Below are 8,187 nucleotides of genomic sequence, written 5' to 3' on the forward strand. Positions count from 1 at the left end.
TCTCAGAGAATTTACCTCCCTTAAACTGTTCTTGGGAACTAGAGTAAAATCACCCAATTAGAAAAAGACAGAGAAAATACAAGCAAAGGACTAAGGGGGAGTATTTAATGTTTTTAATATTTGACCTAAGACTTAAGCAAATTTGGGACAAAAAGCAAATGATGTATATTTTGACCAACTAAAAATAAAGGATGTAGACGGGAAAGAGGATAAGGAAATGTGAAAGCGGAATTAGTTTACTTACTGTTGAATAGATAAAATGTAGTAGTCAAACAATTCCTGTCCTTTGTAGGGACATGGATGAATCTGGAAACCGTCATTCTCAGCAAACTGACACAAGAACAGAAAATCAAACTCCTTATTTTCTCAATCATAGGTAGGTGTTGAACAATGAGAACACATGGACACAGGGAAGGGAGCAACACACACTGAGGTCTGTTGTGGGGGACTAAGAGAGGGACAGTGGGTGCAGGGAGTTGGGGAGGGATAACATGGGGAGAAATGCCAGATATAGATGATGGGGGGATGGAGGTAGCAAACCACATTGCCATGTATGTACCTATGCAACAATCCTGCATGTTCTACACATGTACCTCAGAACCTAAAGTACAATAATATATGTGTGTGAATATATATATAACAAAACAAAAATACTACAGAAAATTAGTACACCAGATAGTAAGAGGCTTAATAAGAAAAGCACACTAAAAACATGTGTGAGTTCAAAGGTAAATAACATATCAAAATGCAAGTATTTCTTAAAAGGCAAAATAAAGAACAATACATCATGGGGACAAGGAAACATGAAAAATATACCATCTATGATGATAAAGAATAAAAAACAAAACTGAGCTCAATCGTATCAGACGTATCAATTAACATGCAAGCTACTTAACAAGAAACATACTTTCAATGTTGTTCACGAAACAAGATTCAATTGTCTGCTTTGTGCTAGACATAAATGTATTATCAAAGAAATTAAAAGAAGACTGAGGCCAGGCACAGCGTCTCAAGCCTGTAATCCCAGCACTCTGGGAGGCGGAGAGGGGAGAATCATGAGGTCAGGAGATTAAGACCAACCCTGGCCAGCGTGGTGAAACCCTGTCTCTATTAAAAATGCAAAAAATACAAAAAAATACAAAAAATAGCTGGGCTTAGTGGCAGGCACCTGTAATCCCTGCTACTCGGGAGGCTGAAGAGGGAGAATCGCTTGAACCCAGGAGGCGGAGCTTGCAGTGAGTTGGGATAGCGCCACTGCACTCCAGCCCCAGCAATGGAGTCAGACCCCATCTCAAAGAAAAATAAATAAATAAATAAATAAAAATAAAATAAAAGGAGGCTGAAATTAAAGGGATCACCAAGGATGTACCAGGGGAATTGAAGCCATAAAGATGCAGGATTAGTTATCTTCTACAAGGTAAAATGGAGTTCAAATGAAAACTGACAAACAAAGGTTTTTTTCTAAATATTCATTTTATTTAATTTGCAAATAAAATATAGATATTTATGGCATGTGACATAATGTTTTGAAGTATGCATACATTGTACAATGGTGAAATCGAACTAATTCTCATCTGCATTACCTTACATACTTGTCGTTTTTATCTGTGTGTGGTGCAAATACTTAAAATCTACTCTTAGTGATATTCAAATATACATTTTTAAAATTATAGTTACAATGTTGTACAATGGATATCTTAAACTTATTCCTTCTCTCTAACTAAATTCTTTTTTTAAAGTCTTAAAGTGACAATTCACAATTTATATAAATATCCTTCCACCAAATAGCAGAGTACTCACCTCTACGATGCAAAAGAAAATTCAGGCATTCTCAGTAAGCACAGAAGACATAAGTAATGCAGATAAGTCAGATTCATGAATATGCATCGAATTTTATTCTTCTGTATTAAAAATTTTATCTAAATGTGGAATCTGCTGTAATTACTGTAGGAAAGATAATTTTTTAAGAAATGGTGCCAGGATACTGGACAATTTTTTGGACAAAACCAAAAGAATTATTAAAACCATGTACCACACCATACAGAAGAATACTTTCCTAATGGCATTAGTTGCCCAAATGTATTTTTTTAATTCCTAAATGTAATAGGTAAATGTAAATCCTAAATGTAATGGAGAAAAAAAAAACACTAAAAATAAGAATTTATGTAATAATACTGATATAAATAAATAAATAGTAAAAAGGAAATATGTGATAGCTGCAGATAGACGATCAACAGATACATAGGAGAAAAGGGAAGTCTTTTGTTTATAGGTAATTTCCAAGTAATAAATATAAAATAAATGATGGAGTCACTAAATCATCATTTGACAATATAATATTTCTTACAGACACTATCACTAGTGAATGGTTTAATGTTGTTTCAGGTATTAATCATCTATGTATCATGTTCAAAAGAATGATAAAATGAGAATAAATTACCAAAAATTTCTTCCCACAAGTTATTTAAAGGAAAAAGCAGAAAACTATCCATTGGGAAACCTGGCAGACACCTTAATGCAGATTTATTTCACACTGGTTACCAAATCATTTATTCAGGCGAGACACAATACCTGTGAACTAAGGTACATAAGGTGGGCTTATTAATTAACAGATAAGCAGCAAAGGAGAACAAAAGACCAGGATACACTGAGTTCCTGTTCCAAAAGGTTTGCTGGTGTGACTATATGTCACCCATTTGCACTGCAGCTGTGGAACCTAGGAAAGCAGCCTGCCACAGGTTTTAAACCCCAGGGTACATGACATGCTGGACTAAAGCATTGAAGGAAGGCCATCCTATTTCTGAACGAAAAATCAATACTTTTTTCCAAATTAGAGAACCTAAAAAGTCATAGTAACTAATTCACATGGGACCCCTGATTGAGTCCTACTAAATAAGTTTGCTTGTAGTGGGACATCAGTGGGACAATTGATAAAACTAGAATCTCTATACATGAAATCACTATATTCTATTAATATTAAATTTCTGATTTTGATAATTGCACTGTGACTATGTAAGGCAATGTGTAACTTTCTTATTCTAGAGCATATATGAATAGAAAGAGGGGGGTATTAAAACAAATGAAGTAGAAGCAGCAGCTTCTCCGCTCCTTCTGGAATCTCTCCTTGGTTCAGCCCGCCTGCTTCCACTCCTGCCGCCACCATGTCCATCAGGGTGACCCAGAAGTCCTACAGGGTGTCCACCACTGGCCCCGGGGCCTTCAGCAGCCGCTCCTTCACGAGTGGGCCCAGTGCCCGCTCGAGCTCCTCGAGCTTCTCCCGCGTGAGCAGCGCTGGCTTCCGCGGTGGCCTGGGTGCAGGCTATGCGGGGGCCAGCGGCATAGGCCCGGGAGGCATCACCGCCGTCACCATCAACCAGAGCCTGCTGAACCCCATTAAGCTGGACATGGACCCCAACATCCAGGCCGTGCGTACCCAGGAGAAGGAGCAGATCAAGACCCTCAACAACAAGTTTGCTTCCTTCATCGACAAGGTGCGGTTCCTGGAGCAGCAGAACAAGATGCTGGAGACCAAGTGGAGCCTCCTGCAGCAGCAGAAAACGGCTCGGAGCAACATGGACAACATGTTTGAGAGCTACATCAACAACCTGAGGCGGCAGCTGGAGACTCTGGGCCAGGAGAAGCTGAAGCTGGAGGCGGAGCTTGGCAACATGCAGGGGCTGGTGGAGGACTTCAAGAACAAGTATGAGGAAGAGATCAATAAGCGTACAGAGATGGAGAATGAATTTGTCCTCATCAAGAAGGATGTGGATGAAGCTTACATGAACAAGGTAGAGCTGGAGTCTCGCCTGGAAGGACTGACTGACGAGATCAACTTCCTCAGGCAGCTGTATGAAGAGGAGATCCGGGAGCTGCAGTCCCAGATCTCCGACACCTCTGTGGTGCTGTCCATGGACAACAGCCGCTCCTTGGACATGGACAGCATCATCGCTGAGGTCAAGGCGCAGTACGAGGAGATCGCCAACCGCAGCCGGGCTGAGGCGGAGAGCGTATACCAGATCAAGTATGAGGAGCTGCAGAAGCTGGCTGGGAAGCACGGGGATGACCTGCGGCGTACGAAGACTGAGATCTCCGAGATGAACCGGAACATCAGCCGGCTCCAGGCCGAGATTGAGGGCCTCAAAGGCCAGAGGGCTTCCCTGGAGGCCGCCATTATAGATGCTGAGCATCGCGGGGAGCAGGCACTCAAGGATGCTCGTGCCAAGCAGCAGCAGCTGGAGGAAGCCCTGCAGAAGGCCAAGCAGGACATGGCACGGCAGCTGCGTGACTACCAGGAGCTGATGAACGTCAAACTGGCCCTGGACATCGAGATCGCCACCTACCGCAAACTACTGGAGGGCGAGGAGAGCCGGCTGGAGTCTGGGACGCAGAACATGAGTATCCACACGAAGACCACCAGCGGCTATGCAGGTGGTCTGAGCTCTGCCTATGGGGGCCTCACAAGCCCCGGCCTCAGCTACGGCCTGGGCTCCAGCTTTGGCTCTGGCGCGGGCTCCACCTTCAGCCGCACCAGCTCCACCAAGGCCGTGGTTGTGAAGAAGATTGAGACCCGCGATGGGAGGCTGGTGTCTGAGTCCTCTGACGTCCTGCCCAAGTGAACAGCTGCAACAGCCCCTCCCAGCCTGCCCCTCCTGAGGCTGCCCCAGAGCCCGGGAGGGAGGTTGCTGTGCAGGGGAGCACAGGGAATGGGAGACCCATCCGACGCTCAGCCCTAGCCCTCAGCCCACCCTCGGGGAGTTTACTGCCTGGGGACCCCCCTTGCCCATGCCTCCAGCTGCAAAACAATTCAATTGGCTTTTTTTTTTTTTGGTCCAAAATAAAATCTCAGCTAGCTCAGACAAAAAAAAAAAAAAAAAAAAAAAAAAAAGAAGTAATAAAATGCTAACACTTGTAAAATGCAGACAAAGAGCATATGGGACATTTTCTATTTTTGAAACTCTTCTGAAATATAAAAGTATTCAAAACATGATTTTTAAAGGTGTTTTGTAATATTTTACTTATATTTATTTGTTTACATTCATCTTTTGAAGCATAATATCTTAGAGATAAGAGATTAAAGATGGAAAGCAAAAGCACGTGAAGTGAATACAGGAGGCAAAGCACAAGAAAGATTTGAAAAAGTAAAACATTCAGATAATGGAAATGAATTAATTAGAGGAAAAGAAAATGCACAGACAAATGAATTATAAAGGTCAGTTATAAGGGTTTTGGAAGGTAGAACATTTTTATTTGCATTATTTTTTACATAGTAAAACAATGCTAGTGTGAGAGTTACATTACAACCCAAATGTAGGCAAAATGTAATTCCAGATTTTTTGCTTATTTCTCTATATGATTATGCAACAAAAGATACCAAAGTAATCCATATATTCATGCAGGAAACTCTTAAACTAGAATCGATGTCCATATTGTTGCAGAAAGTGCACAGATTTAGGAACCAGACAGATCTGCATTTGAATCTTAGTCTTCCAATTTCAAGCTTTTTGACAAATGTTAGTTCCCTTTTTATAACAAATAAAACTGGCTAATTTAGTTGCACTCTGTGAATTTTAAGATGAATTTCAAGAACACAGAAGGAATTTAAATCTGTAGTTTTTAAGAGGCTAGCTAGTTTCATTCAGCTAGCTAAATCTTTGCCAGAACATGATCAGTATTTATCTGTATAAAGTTCCCCCCAAGAAGTTCTGCTTCAATGGATGTGGAGGTGGATCCAAGAATCTGCATGTTTAACAAGCACCCCCAGATGATCAGATGTAAATTACACTTTATGAATCACTGCTTTAGATGGAGAAGCCTCAAGTTAATGCATTGGGCTAAGCTTGCTTTAAAATATTAATGTTTTATGAATCCTCTCTGGAAAGTCGGTTTACATATATTTGACTAAGTAGAAAAATATAGAAAGGAAACTTTCTTAGATTATTTATTCTTAATAGCAAGGATCATGTTTAAGTTAGAAAAAACAGCTACTTTTGGTCTTTTTATATATTGTTAGCAAAACAAAGGTTTGCCACAATGATTGCCATGTATACTTTAAATCTCAGTAGTGAGGCTAAAAAATTCACCAATTGATCTGAAAAGGGAGAGTAACCTCAGGTGGCCAATGGTTGAAGGAATAATAAAGAAGGAAATAGAGAAAATGAATAATATCTATCAAGGTGCTTATAGATACTTAAATTACACAAAAATTATCTTCAACAATATCTGTAATTAAGGAAATAGACAATGAAATCAATTGTGTGATATTATAAAGCTGATAGAGATAGAAAAATTCGTTATTATATAATAGACATTTCTGATGAAAACACGAAATTATATAATACCCTTACTTGCAAGAATATTTCTAGATTTAACCATTTCTCCCATTTTTCTTGAATTCAGCATTATCAGGAAATTTAGTCTAAATTTAAATACAAATTTCTTTACTTATTTTCCCCTATAATCTTTATTTTTATAATTATTATACTTCAAGTTCTGTGGTACATGTCCAAATCATGCAGGTTTCTTACATAAGTATACACGTGCCATGGTGGTTTGCTGCATCCATCCTCACACCATCTACATTAGATGTTTCTCCTAATGCTACTCCTCCCCAATCCATGAACCCCCTTCTATCCCTTCCCTAGTATCCCCCACCCCTGAAACACCCCAGTGTGTGATGTTTCCCTCCCTGAGTCCATGTGTTTTCATTGTTCAACACACACTTACGAGTGAGAACATGTGGTGTTTCGTTTTCTGTTCTAGTGTCAGTTTGCTGAGAATGATGATTTCCTGTTTCATCCATGTTCCTATAAAGGATGTGAACTTATCCTTTTTTATGGCTGCATAGTAGTCCATGGTTGGTGGGAGTGTAGATTAGTTCAACCTTTGTGGAAGACAGTGTGGTGATTTGTCAAGGATATGGAACTAGAAATACCATTTAACCCAGCAATCCCATTACACAAAATATACTGAAAGGATTATAAAACATTCCCTTATAATCTTATGACCAGTATTCCTCGTAGAAAAATATATACTTATATGATTTAAAAAATACACAAATTCTTCAAATTGGCAGTAAATGTCAGCCAATTATGTTAACTCCATATCAAATTTAATGTGACTAGACAATGTGATGTACTTCATCAATGCATTATGTAACTGAAGCAACATTCTCTCTTCAATAACAATCTAAATGACATTTTGTGGAGGATGGTAGTTACCTTCCATGACCACATTTTTTAAAACAATATCAACATGTTAGCTGCACTGAAAGTAAACTCTAACTTCATTAAATTCTACTCTCCCTCTGTTTTTAGATCCACTTTGTGGAAAGGAACTGATAATATATGTTTTCTTGATATAGTTTATCTATGTTAGGGACCTACTTTGACATTGCATGAAAAACGTCTTAAAATGTAAAGGAAATTATAAACCATCAAATTAAGAACAATTGATTTTTAAAATATATTTATTTTTGTTGAAATAACTACTTATTTCATTTTAGTAGATTGAGTAGCATTGACAGGGACTTTTTTAATTAAGTAGGCAATGCCTATTTTTGGAATGGTAAAAAGAAAATGCATCATTTGTGATTGACTATTGAATATTAGCAATTTCTTTAATAAATTATATTTATCTGATAAAACCACTGTGCAGTTATTACAACACTTGATTAGCGCTATGATTTAGGACTTTATTTTTGGTCTTAAATCTTAGGGGAGGTAACCAAGGCATTTTTTTCTACTGTTGTTCATACTACATTTGGACATAAAGTATGCAGTAGTATATGTTCATAAACCTTATGAACCGGTAGTATATGTATAAGTTAAACCTTATACAATATAAGGCAAAAAAAATGTACAGTATTTTCTAGAGTAATTTGGGACAAGAATTAATAAAATAGACACATAAGTTAGCTTAAGTCCTGTTTAAAGCAATACCACTATTTTTATTATTTAATAAATACTAAAATAAAATAGACCCTTCTCATGATACATTTCTTCTAATTTGAACTTAAAACTAATGTTTAAAATATAACGGTTAAACGGTATTGTTTTAGGGATAATAAAACCTGCTTTCACTGTTTCTGCACTGGTAAATAAATTGCCTTATTTCTCATTTTCTCCTACTTTGACTTTGTGGTCATGCCCTCATTACCATATTCAATTAATTAGTGCACAAAGGTGCACA

General features: G+C 38.4%; 1 pseudogene across 1 annotated transcript; it reads left to right on the forward strand.

Annotated features, from left to right (window-relative positions):
* The first annotated feature begins 3,093 nt into the window (after positions 1-3,093).
* Positions 3,094-4,859, forward strand: LOC116550975 (annotated as a pseudogene). The gene has a single exon (XR_004268649.1). The product of XR_004268649.1 is annotated as a keratin, type II cytoskeletal 8 pseudogene (transcript).
* Positions 4,860-8,187: the final 3,328 nt, after the last annotated feature.

The sequence above is a fragment of the Sapajus apella genome, unplaced genomic scaffold, assembly GCF_009761245.1.
Source record: "Sapajus apella isolate SASKATOON/1434 unplaced genomic scaffold, GSC_monkey_1.0 scaffold8, whole genome shotgun sequence".
Classification (NCBI taxonomy): domain Eukaryota; kingdom Metazoa; phylum Chordata; class Mammalia; order Primates; family Cebidae; genus Sapajus; species Sapajus apella.